Below are 12,618 nucleotides of genomic sequence, written 5' to 3' on the forward strand. Positions count from 1 at the left end.
AGGTGCTCCCTCAGAATAACAGGTCCCCTCTGTTTCAGCAGCTGCTCTTCTAATGAACAGAAGAAAAACGAATGCAACAGCTTTCCTCCCCCTAATAAATCATTGTGGTTTTTGTATGGATTGCATGTGGCGTCGGAGGCAGCGCAAGCCAGGCTGCCAATACTGCCAGCTAATGTCTCCGCTCCTTTCATTTTTCACTCGGAGCAAGAACCCTTTCCTGAAACTTGTTCCTTTCACAGAGGGGAAATCGAAGGCACCGGCGGCCTGGCAAGCTGCTTTATTGTTGTCGTTTACAAAGGTCACGAATTAATTGACTTCTTACGTTACATATTGTAAACGGACACTCTTTTTTTTTTTTTTTTTTGACACCCTTATAGGAAGGGGGCAGGATCTAAGTGGCTACTCATTGTCTTTCAGTTCTGGCATCTATCATAAACTCGGAAACCAGTAAGTCTGAAATCACAGCTTGGGAAAAGAATAACACCCAGTTTCAAAGCAGCAGACTCCATTAAGTGAGTTGAACTAAGAGAAGAAATGAAGGAGCTCCAGCAGCTGAAATCTAAATGCGGCGTTTGTTGTGATGCCTCCACAGCACCCTTTAGCAGGGCAGGGAAGGCTTCCGCAGCCAGCTCAGTGGGTGCTGGCTCTTTGAAAGCATTACTCTAAGTAGCCGGCTTGTGCTTACAAGATTGGAAGTAAAAATCAGTCCAGAGAGTGTTCCATGAATCATCACTCCATGGATGCTCAGGGAGTTGACTGGCAGCAATTCTGTCTCAGAGGCGTTGCTTCTGCAACTGAAGATGGGGAACTCAGGGCACAAGTAATATTTGTTGGACCAGGGCACACTGTTTTCCCGATAGGTATTCACATTTTTGGCTTCCCTCTTTATTTCTCCGACTGTCTCCTTTTCGCTAATCTAAGAAGAATCCCTCTCATGTTCACAGCCTGCTTTCAATAAAATTAGAGGCGCCAAAACAAGGACATATTGTTAAAAGAGGAATAAATTAGAACTGATTAAGCCACCCAGGTCAGTGAGAGCAAAGGGGATATTACAGTTGGTCTGAACGAGCCATCTTTGTAAATAGGAAATGGACTTTGAAGCCATCCTTCTGTGGTCCTGTTAATTCCCAAAGAAGATGAGAACTCTTCTGGTTCCTAGGACTCTTACCTAGCATGGTAGCTTCTGCTGCTGCATTGGCAACCAGACGTTTGCACCGTCCCTTCCGACCAGTGCGGGGATGGGTTGTTATTAAAGGGAAGTCATTTACCACAATCGGTAAGATGTAGTCTGGCAGAAATTCAATAACTGTTTGTGATACGCTCGTTCTGCTACTCTGCCTGGTGCCTTTCCCTCCTGACACACAGCAGATTCACCTTCATCTCCATCCACTGGGGCAGGGGGTGAAAAATGCCTCAAAACAGAAACTCAGGGGGCTGCTTTTCACGGCCACAACTGTGAAGAAAAGGACCCCGACCTTTCCATCTCCCTCTTACACGTCTCTGCTTCTCTCTCCCTCCCTCCTTCTCTTTCCTGGTCAATTCTCCCTGAGCCTCTCCGGCTCCCTCTCTTCCCCGCTTCTCTCTCTTTCCCTTCTCCCCCTGGGCCCCCTTCTCTTCTCTCTCCCTCCTCTGTCTCCTCCCCCAGCACTGCTCTTTCTCTCCCACTCACGTCCTCGGATGGGCATTCAAGCTAGGAAAATGCCTGGCTGAGAGTCCCACGGACATAGCTAGGCACACACAGAACTGAAGGGGTTTGCACATCCACTCCAAAGTGAAATGCAAAGAAAAATGCCCTTAGAATTCAGGCAGGCAGGAAACAGCAGAGGAGAATTGAGGTGTAAAATCACAAGCATCAACAGGACACGGAATAGAGAACATTTAAATAGATAGGTGTATTTTAAACTTACCTTGAATTAGCAGCTGCAGGGATAGCCCTCCTCCCGTGTCCCTGCTTGCACAGTCCCTTGGCAGAGATAATCACATGGCTGTCTTCTTTCCCCAGCATAAATAGGTGCATATGTATGTGTACTAAAGTGTACACAATTACATACTATAGATATGCACACATGCAGGCGATGGTATCTCTCTTTTTTTTTTTCTATAATATGAAGGAAGGCAGGCTCCTGCAGCTAGGATTCCTTCTCTTGCCTGGAACTCTATCCGGCAGCAGGCAGGGTGACGCTCTCAATCCAGGGAAGAGAGATCCTGCTCGCTGGCTTCCCCTCTCCTTGTTTCCATGGTGGTTAGTGGTGCATCGCTCACCAGATCAGTTGTCACACTGACATGGTGCTGCCTGCTCAGCGGGCATTAATAACTGAACACCCTCCACTCCCCAGAGAGGAGCCAATCGCTTCAGACTGCCAAGATGTAGCACTCGCAGCTGCTCTAGCCTGGTTGGCTGAGGCAGCCTGTCTGTCCTATGACAGCGCTGCTTAGGGTACAAATAAATGAAACAGGCTTGCATGTTTTTTCCTTGGAATCGGCGTCTTTCCTTTTTGCTTTTCCTTTTGCAGGAATGTGCAGGGGTTTCCAACAAGTTTTCCCGTTTGGGGTATTTTCAGTCATTTGGAGAAACTGTGGGGTTCCCCCCCCCCCTCTGAGAACAGACAGAAAACATTTATGAATAAGGATTTCCTGAATATTAACACTTGGTAGCGACTCCACTCCCTGTCTGTGAAGTTTAGCAGTGGCTTTGTATTTCAAGAGGGCAGCCTGCAGCTCTAACAACTGCTGTTTGCTTCCTTGTTCCTACTGGATTTAGCCTATGACTGGCAGTTGATAGCGGTCTTTTTCTTTCCCTCTCTTGCTTGCTTTCTTCCTTTCTTCCCTGTTTTTGTGGTTGATGGTGATACTTCCTTTGTGTGTGTGTGGGGGGGGTGGGCATTTGTTTGTTCCGTTAGGCTTTAAAATGACATTTCTTATCTGCACTGACCAGATTTTTAAATTACAGCCAATATTTGCTTCTCCAAACCCCACAACATTGTTATGTAAGGGAAAGCATTTAAAAAATAAACTTTTCCAGTAACAACTACTTCTCTAAATCAGATGCCACAAAGTGGATATGTGTTGCATTGTTTGTGTGTGTACCTGTCTGTGTTTCATATGTATGATTTATGCTTTTCACTGCAATAAATTGAGCACTTAAAGTGAGCCTTTTTGTTCTTAAGCTTATTGGCTATTTAACCAGGAAAATATTCTGGATAAGCATTATATGTAAAACATTTTGGATATTTAGGGTAGAAACCACCGCAGCATAGTGAAGTGTTCAGCACATGAACACCTGTGACGAGCAGAAGACCGTAATAGGCGTGCTTTTCAGACAGTGCGCCGGAGAAACCCCTTGAGAGAACTGCAACACGGGGATCAATTTTCAACAGGTTAAAGCTGCTTTATCTGGGACTCCAGCCCTCGCTTTGAAAGTCTGCCCTCTCGTGGAGGAAAAGGAAATGGCATTTATTAGATTTACTGGGGGATGGGGGACAAAAGCTTTAGCATCTAATTGTTCCCTTAAGGTGTTTACTGAAGTGATTTAGCGCAGTACTCTGCATCATAGCCATATGCCAGGAAGCTTAGCCTCACTGATGGTGTCTTTGACTGCCAGATATTTTCATGTTGTAGGTTTTTTTTTCATCAAAAAATAAAAATATGAATGCTTTAGTTATTTGTTTTAATGATTAGTCAATGAAGACAGGGCCTTGAACTTCTGCCTAAGCACTTTGAATGCTGTTGCAGGTCTTCCTCAGAATTATTTTTATTTTAGCAAATAATTCATATCCCTAACCTTTTTGATAAAAATGAGTTCAAAACAAAAGTGGCTTTTTCATTGGCCAAGTGACATCTTCTTCTGAATGTTATCCTCTTACCAGACACTCTCCAGGTCCTCAAGCATCTCCTTGGGGGCACACAGTGATGCAGCCAGGGAGGACAGTGGGTGCCGGGTGTGCGTCTCATGCAGCTCCTTAGCCCCCTAATTTTACTTTCTCCAGTTGGAGCGTACTGAATTGCTGTAGTCATTTGAATATTTGTAGGTTTGCTTACACACACAGAAGAATTCTGCTATAATTGTAGCAACTATTTGGAACAAAAAAACTTTTATATTATACTGACTCCTTAACCATTTTATTTTGATTGATTGGTACTGACTCTATAACTGACAAATCCAGAAATCTGTTGATTATTATAATTATAATAATATAACCATTATATTATTATAATAATATAAATATTATTATATTCAATAATAATTATTATTGAAGGTAAGTTGTGAGGCTCAAAGGGATACATAATAAAATAACTTTTCAAAATAAAACTAATAATCACATGTAATGCTTAAGTTCCAACTTATAAAGTAATAAAATGTTTTTATAATTTAGAATTGAATAATATTCTAAAAGATGCCTTATATATAACAGTTTCCTAGAAATTTGTTTTTACTAAATGACTACTGTATTTCATATGTAAGGAATGAGATTATTCTTCTAATGTAGGTGCATGATCAATCAAAAGTATATTGTACTTGTCTTTAAGTATAATATCATAGAGCCTTCCTTACAAATGAGATTTCATTAGAGGGAAAAATGACTCTGGCCTTGAATGAAGAAACTGAGAGCTCCTTGGCTGTAGCTCTCCTCCTGTTATAAATATCAGCAACTTGAAATCAAGTATGTTTTGGGGAGTGTCTTAACTTGCCACAGAAGTCAGTCATTCAGTGAAATATCATTAGGTATCCCCTCTGTGGTAAGGTACCATATGAGGAATCCAGGTGTGGATGGCTAAGGATCTGAAGGCATTAGATATCATAAAACTGCTTTTGGTCCTGAGAAAAGAACAATAGTATCATGATTCTCAACCTGTAGGTCTTGACCTCCTTGAGGATGGAACAGCCCTTTCATAAGAGTCTCCCATCAGATATCCTGCCTATCAGATATTTGCAGCATGATTCATAGCAGTAGCAAAATTGCAGTTATGAAGTAGTTTTAGGGCTGGGGCTCACCACCACATGAGATATTGAAGCGTCACAGTTCTAAGAAGGTTGAGAACACTCTTCTAGAAGGTGTAAATATTACACATAACTGCTCTGAGAGAGCCTGAGGTGAGATGTCTCGACTCCGGAGAATTTCTCAGCTCTGCTACCCTGTCATCTAGTGTGTGATTGACAGATCCGCTGCTTCTGGTCACTGCTTCTTCCTTTCTCTCTCTCTTGCTTTCTTCTTGTCCTCCTTCTTTCTTTCTGCATTTCTTCATTTATGGAATGTTCACAGTACTAATAGAAATTGTATATTACAAACGTACTCTATAATGAGTGTACATTTTACCTATATTGTATATCTGTATTATGGCAGTTATCAAATGAATATTCGATATAATTAAAATGACCCACAAGAAACTTAAATGTGTGAGTGAATAGTTAGTCCTTAAATTGTGCTGAAAGAGGTCTGCCTTTATCATTAAATAAAAATAGGATATACTTTTGATGGATTTAGTAGCTAGAATTATTAATTTGAGACATGTTTGCTGCCATTCTACTCTGGGATTTATTCTCCTGTGTCTTCCTTTGAGAAGTAGTCAGGGCAGTGAGCTGCCTGCAGGGTCAAGACCAAGTGGTTGGCTATGAATCCTTACCTGCCTCCTGATCTGTGACCAGAGCATGTGTCAAGTGTCATCCCTGTGAAGTGTCACCACGGAGCTCAAGTAGCATCTTGGCATATCATTTTCCTCCTAGGATTCTTCTGAGGATTAAAGTAGCCGATACCTACACAGAGTCTAGGAAAGTTAATGCGGTGTAGTAAAGCCGAAGGCTGACTCTCTCTCTCTCTTTGTCATCCTCATCTCATTCTCCGGCAGCCTATCCTCATTTTTCCTGAGATTCTCCCTTGTTCGGATGCCCTTTCTGCTATCTGTTCCATTTCTTGACTTTTTATGCCTGTCCATTCTTCAGCACGTTCCTCCGGCCGTGATTCACTAGTAGAGAAGACCTCTTCTTGGCCCCAGAAGCACGCTGATTTCTTAGAAGCTTAGCACTTCTCATCATTATTTCTATAATTTTGCTTTCTTCCCATGTCAGTTTCTAAGATTCTCGGGGGGGGGGGAGGTGTTGTCTTATTATGTCTTTAAACTCCCCTCCTCAAGAGAGTAAAACAGAAAACTTTTGTTGACTGCTAGTATGCGCCTGGGCTTGTTTTACAAGTAGTTAAACTTAACATCTTCATAACAGATATTTTTATCCCCACTAGACAATATAGAAATGTGGGAAAATGTGCTTATTTGCCCAGTGTCCCCAAACTATTAAATAAGGGGGCCAAAATTTCAACTAAGTCTGTCTGCTTACACAGCCAGTGCTCTGGCTACTGCACAGGGCACTCAATACTCATTTGTAAAATAAATGAATATTTGATTGATAGCTTTGCCAACCGATTCCATGTAGTCAGCAACAAGGGATGCCAGAAATAAATCACTATTTTTAAAAAGAAATGAATTGTATACACTAGACAGTAGATGTGTTTGTATTGTTGTGTTCTTTAGTGTTGACAGAATTTTATTGCTGTCATGATTTGGGGAATAAAACTGTAAGAAGTACGGTGCCTAGTCAGACACATGTACTGATATGTCCAGAGAGCTACATACCCATGGAGAAGCTGCTGGTGATAGCTGGCGGACACTATGAAGGTCCCCAGTGGTTTGGCCTTTGTAGACTAATGCTAATGGCAAGTAAGTTCTCAGCTTGGCGTCTCAAGATGAGCAAACCTCGTTGGTTGTTTCAGTGCTGAACTAAATCACATTGGATAACAGTTTTTGTTTTCCTTCTCAAAGGAGATTTAGCTTGTAGAATTGCGCATAAAACCTGAGGTCTTTCTTCCCCCCCTTCCCACGTGATAATTTCTGATTTGGTCAAATTTGGTCAAAAACAGCGAAGGCTTTTGTTAGGGACAGAGCCACAGGAAAGGACAACACAAGAGGGCATTCAGCAGGCACAGATTCAGATTCATCCAACAGACAGATATGAGACAGACCAAAGAAATGAGGTCTTTACTTAACTATTATTTTCAATGAAGCTTATGACTTCATTTGAAGAAAAGAAGTTAATTTATCAATCTGAGTACACCCAGACCAGGAAACTTGTGAGGCACCAGGAAGAAAAATCCTTGGTTCTTGTTTTGTTCTCAAATCCTGTCCTCCAACTTTCCGCATATGTTTTCATTCAGGCCCAAAAGGTTTCTTTCTTGTTTTAGATCTGCCCATCTTAGTTCTTTTCTTTCAGAAGATTGACTGTTTCATTAGCTATGCTAAAAATAATATTATAAACAACAAAGCACCGAGCTGCTTTCCCGTGGAGGGCAGAAGCACGTACCTTCTGCATATATGGTGAAATTCAGAGTTGTAAAACAGTGTTTAGATACAGCAAGCAGTTGTGCATCGTGACACACAACTAAAGTGTCAGCTTTCTGGAGATTGAAACATGACATTTGCTGAAACCCAGGAGTTTGGCCTAGCTTGTGTAATATGCTAGGACCTTTGTCTTAAAAGAAAATAAAATAACATAAAGATATGATAGGTAGATAATGTGAAATAACTGAAAATATGCATAATAAAAACCTAAAATAAAGTAAATGGCATAAATGAGTGGCATTTCTTTATCTTTTAAAAAAGTCTTCAAACTTTTGTGCATCAAATATTATTGCTCTCCTATGTATAAATAATAACTATTATTTGAAAATAAGATGTGAATTCTTCTTTGGCACTGTCTTGCTTCAGTCAGCATCTAACCTTTGTAACAGTATTCAGTTGTATCCACGTGTAATTAAATCACATTCATGCTGAAACCTATAATAAAGACAACTTTTGAGCATAGGCACCTTGGTAAAAAGATCCCGATTTCATGAACTTCACCCTGGTAGACCATGAGATGCCTAGGCTGGGAGGTGGCTGACCTGACGAAGTGTTGTGCTCCATAAAGGAGGACCTGACTCCATCCCCACAGTCCACATTGACAAACAAACAAAACAGCATCAACAGCAAACTGACCTGCGTCTGTAATTCCAGCACTGGGGAGGCAGGGAGAGAGACAGATTTCTGTTGCTCACTGACCAGCCGTCCTGGCTAAATTGGTGAGTTTTAAGCCAATGAAAGACCCTATCACACATTTAAAAAAAAAAAAAAAAAAGGTAGCTAATGCCTGATGACTAATACATGAACCCGAAGTTATCTTTTGGCCTCCACATACATGTGCATTACATGTGCACATATCTCCTCACCTTACACACATATGTACACATGGTCATGCACGTGCTTGTACACACAGTAGAATGCTCAGTAGTCAGCCTCATTTAGAGATCAAGCCACCGCAAACTTGGCGGAATTGCGTATTGTCTCGTAGCTGTGCACAGGTGGAACCTGCACTCCCCCAGCAGTAGGTGTGACCCGAGGCTGACACTCAGCACCGGCACCTCGACTGAGTTGTTCTCTTTCTGCTGCTGGTCTCTATTTCTGGTCTTTATTCCTTACACATTTATCTCTCAGAGAACTCAAACATCTTATTCTTCCTCACTTCTTGAACTTTGCATTCTTTAGTTTTTAATTTTTGATTTAGATTTATCCATCTTATTTTATGTGTGATTGTTTTACCTAATATATATGTGTTATTCACTTGCTTGCTTAGCTGGGTGGATCCAAATCACCATGTGAGTGCTGGGAATAGAACCCTGATCTTATAAACCTGTGAGCCATCTCTTCAGCCCCACATTTGAATTCTCAGGGGTTGGTTTTGTAACAAAACAAACAAAATTTTTGTTCTACAAAGTTTCTGCTAAAAAAGTTCATACTAATTTTAGAGGACCCGGCCTTCTCATTCAAAGTTATGCTGGGCATAACTCATTGTGAGCGGTCATGCTCACATTTAAGTCCAGCACTCAGGAGGCAGAGTCAGGCAGATCTCTTGAGTTTGAGGTCAGCCTGCTCTACAGAGCAAGTTCCAGAACAGTCTGGGTTATACAGAGAAGCCCTATATTGAAAACAAACAAAAAAACTTTATTCATACTCAAATTTTTATTGCTGTTTATTTTGCTTCAATGTGTATTTCAGCTTATATATGATCTGAGAGCAAGTTGAGGGCAAAAACAAAAATAGATTCCATGCACTGTTTATGTTCAGTAATAGTTTATATATTAAAGATTGTTGACTACAATAGTAACAGCCATTGTGTGATCATTTTCTTCCATTTATGTGAAAGAAAATTTAAACCGAGACTCTCCCGGGTAACAAATTTTGTCAACTTGGTGGCTTAAGTCCAGAGATTACTCACAGCGAGCCTTCTGTGATCAGAAAGCAGGGTGTATTTTCTGGACCTGGCCTTGTTCTCTGCTGAACTCTTCTGTTCGGGCATTTTGTTTCGGACCCTATAAATAAGACAGTTGATTTCCTCTCCCTCTATTGATTCATGTAATTTCTTAACAAGAACTAAAACCTAAGAATCAGATGACATGTATGTTCTTCATGCAAATTCTATGCAAAAATTAAAAACCAAGGTAACCTGAAATAAGTTTTCTCATAGTTTGATTTTCTTATGCAAATTTCATTAGGATTTTTTAAATTTAGTAGGGGTTCTTTTATAAAGATAGACTAATGAAAATTATTATTTTCCAAGTAAGAGTTCAGTGCGGCAATGTCCAGAAAATGTAAGCAAACACGTTTTTGCATAAGATGCTTAGGCGTGCAGTCATACTGTATCGTCTAGAAATAAAAAGATCATTTGAATTTCTATTAATATTGTATGTCATCCTTACATGAGTTACTCAGCAAGAGCTAGAAGGTGACTGCTATCATTGGCACCCACTTCTCTTTCTTCTGTGATGAAGAGCAGGACGCCTAGAGTTCAAGCTCTTCATGTGTTTTGTGGTCCGTGTGCAGAGCCATTGCTTTTCTGGAGGGAATGCGTCTTCCAAAGACAGCCACCCACTCAAGGGAGTGATGAGCCATCCCTGCTATTCTGATGCCATCACCTTCATTCATAAAATTGGCTCCATCTTAACTTCCTAATATATTCTCTTGAACTGCAGGGAGACTCCTAATATTTTCATCTTTCCCATTATTCAATTACAGATTTCACCATGATTCAACTACTTTCTACAGGCATTCTTGTGTCTATGTCTTAATCCAAATGTAGGCTTCTAGGAATGATGGGTTTTGGAGACTCCTCATTCTGTCATCTCTTAAGGCTGCCGTGTTTTGTGCTTGCACGTTTTGACTACCATGTTCTGGCATTTCCTCTGTCTTTCCTGTCCTAGTAGCATCCCTGTAAATATTTCGCTGCTACATATGGTACACATTCTCCTCTTCACCTTTCCACTATGCCACTGTTTCCTAGTTGCCAGTTGACTTCAGACTTGAGTTCTGATAAAAAAAAAAAAAGATCTTTTTGCACCCAAGTTATCAGTAAAGTGTTGTGAAGAAGCCTCTTGTCTGTTCCCAACTGCTCAGCCCTGAAATAGTCACCCAGAAACTATTTTTTATAAAACACTGCTTGCTTGGCCAATGACTCTGGTATATTTCTGGCTAACTCATATCTTAAACTAACCCATCTCCATTAATCTGTGTATCGCCACATGGCTGTGGCTTACCAGGTAAAGTTCCATCCAGCATCTGTCTCTGCGTGGGCTACATGACTTCTCTTCACTTGGCCTTCTTTCTCCCAGCATTCAGTTTAGTTTTCCCCATCTGGCTCTTCCCTGCCCTGTCAACAGGCCAAGGCAGTTTCTTTATTCACCAATAATATTCACAGCATACAGAGCAGAATCACACATCAGTAAAGGTTTGAGAGATTGCAGCTTTGCAATTAGTAATTTCCTTCAACCAAAGGAGGGCCCTCTTTACTTGTCCTTTCCCCTTCTTTCCTGTGAACAACAACCTCTTGGACGTGGCTTTTGTACTGCGGGTAGGTGGGACTATGTGACATCAGAGGTGTTGAGCCTCTGGGTTCTTTTAACCATAACTCCCATCCAACTGGTCTATTCAGAAGTCCTTCTCTGTGTCTACTTTTTGGATAGTGCAAATACTCACATCTTCTAACGCCAGTTCTTCATCTGCCCCTGGATGTCCTCTGCTGTGTCTTTCCCACTCACCAAAGTTGACCTTCTAAGCTCAATAGTCCCTTTGATTCTCCCAGCCTAGTTTCCTGCTGTATGTGTGTCCACGGAGAACTTCCGAGTGGCACTGTGATCTTCCTTCTCTGTTCCTGGGACTGTGAGCTGGTGTCATGGAGAACACCACACAGTGGTGCCTGTGCTGCCTACTACAGAGGGAAACAGAATCAGGATCGTCTTGTGTTGTCCTCAGTCATCCCTCGTCCTCTTTTCCCTGATGGTTCTCAACGTTAGCACCCTGCCCCAGTCATCGACTCTCATAACTCACCACATCAGAAGGAGACCACTGCTGCTGCTGCTGCTGAAGTCCCCGAATTTCATCATCCCAACCCACGAACGCACGTCTATGCAGACTCACCACCAACTCTTTTGTATTGAAGTTTGAGTTTCTCCGTGTCTGTCTCTGGATCCTTCAAAACCATCTACCCTGTGCTGTCAGGGATCTGCCTCTGTCCGTTTTGATTACCACACCACCCTGCAGTTTACATATGTCTACATAAGCCACATGTATTCTCGATTTTCACTCACGGTAAAATGATAATAGTTCTCACCTAAGTCTTTAATTCTGCACTGTTTTTTTTTTTTTCATCTCAACTTAACTTAAATAAATTTCTCTGAAGAACTGTCATTTCCTGCAGTCACATCATTATTTGTTATTTACATCTTAAGGTTTTTGTTTGTTTTAAATCTGGTTTCTTCACTAATGATTGATCCTGAAATTCTACTCTGGAATATCAGCAGTGCCCTTTGAATTTGGTTCTTGGAACCCCCTCCTACTCATTATTAGACTCACCTGGATAATTGTCCCCCGGTGTTTGCCTCCTGTGAGCACATTCTAAATTTGTTCCTTTGCAACTGCTCTTTACTTGTTGACTGAGGCACAATTATCTTTTCTTCTCATGCCCTTCTCACTCTCATATCACTGACACTGCAACCAAAATTCCGTCTGCCTACCCACACTTCTAGCTACCCTCTCTCCTATATCATTTTCCAGTTCTCTGATCAACTTCTCTGTTTACATGGCCTTCAGCTACCTCATACCAGTGTGTAAGGCTGACCTTTTATTTTTCTCTTGAATTCTTTTCTTCCTTTGTTTAGTGATTCTCTTGTAATATCTTGGCCCAGTGACCTAAAGATGTCCAGATTCCTTGGCCCTCTTCTCGAATCTGCGTTCAGTCTGTTGGTGGATCTTGCACATTTTGCTCCTCCCATGCCTTCCACGCATGTCCCCTGCCTCACCCTCCTCTGCTGCCGCTCTCGCCCTTCTCATCTTCCTCCCCTTAGAGCACACTCGTGGTGTCGCTTTAGCGTGGTGTCTCTCACTGTTTCCTCTCTCAACTTGAGTGGATTTCTTCTTGTGGGTAATTTGCTGTCTTTTCTGAGAGACTGAGTTTGGAGTTTTGCCTCTGGGTGTGTATCAGAGAGTAATTATCTCAAGGTACTGCTTAATAAACAGATGCAAAGATGTTAGAAGTTTGGTGGA

The 12,618-nt window shown here is 41.5% G+C and overlaps 2 protein-coding genes across 8 annotated transcripts in view; one reads left to right on the forward strand and one right to left on the reverse strand.

The window, feature by feature from the left end:
• Positions 1-2,341, reverse strand: part of Lrrn3 (leucine rich repeat neuronal 3) — a 29,270-nt gene extending 26,929 nt beyond the window's left edge. The window contains exon 1 of the mRNA XM_050158676.1: positions 1,908-2,341. The gene's annotated coding sequence lies outside the window, so the exon portion shown is untranslated. The remainder of the gene's footprint in view (positions 1-1,907) is intronic.
• The window catches only part of Immp2l (inner mitochondrial membrane peptidase subunit 2), a 786,207-nt gene that overhangs the window by 394,919 nt on the left and 378,670 nt on the right, over positions 1-12,618 (forward strand). The window lies entirely within an intron of this gene.

The sequence above is a fragment of the Alexandromys fortis genome, unplaced genomic scaffold (genome assembly GCF_014885135.2).
Source record: "Alexandromys fortis isolate MF-2015 unplaced genomic scaffold, M_Fortis_MF-2015_v1.1 scaffold_101, whole genome shotgun sequence".
NCBI lineage: Eukaryota > Metazoa > Chordata > Mammalia > Rodentia > Cricetidae > Alexandromys > Alexandromys fortis.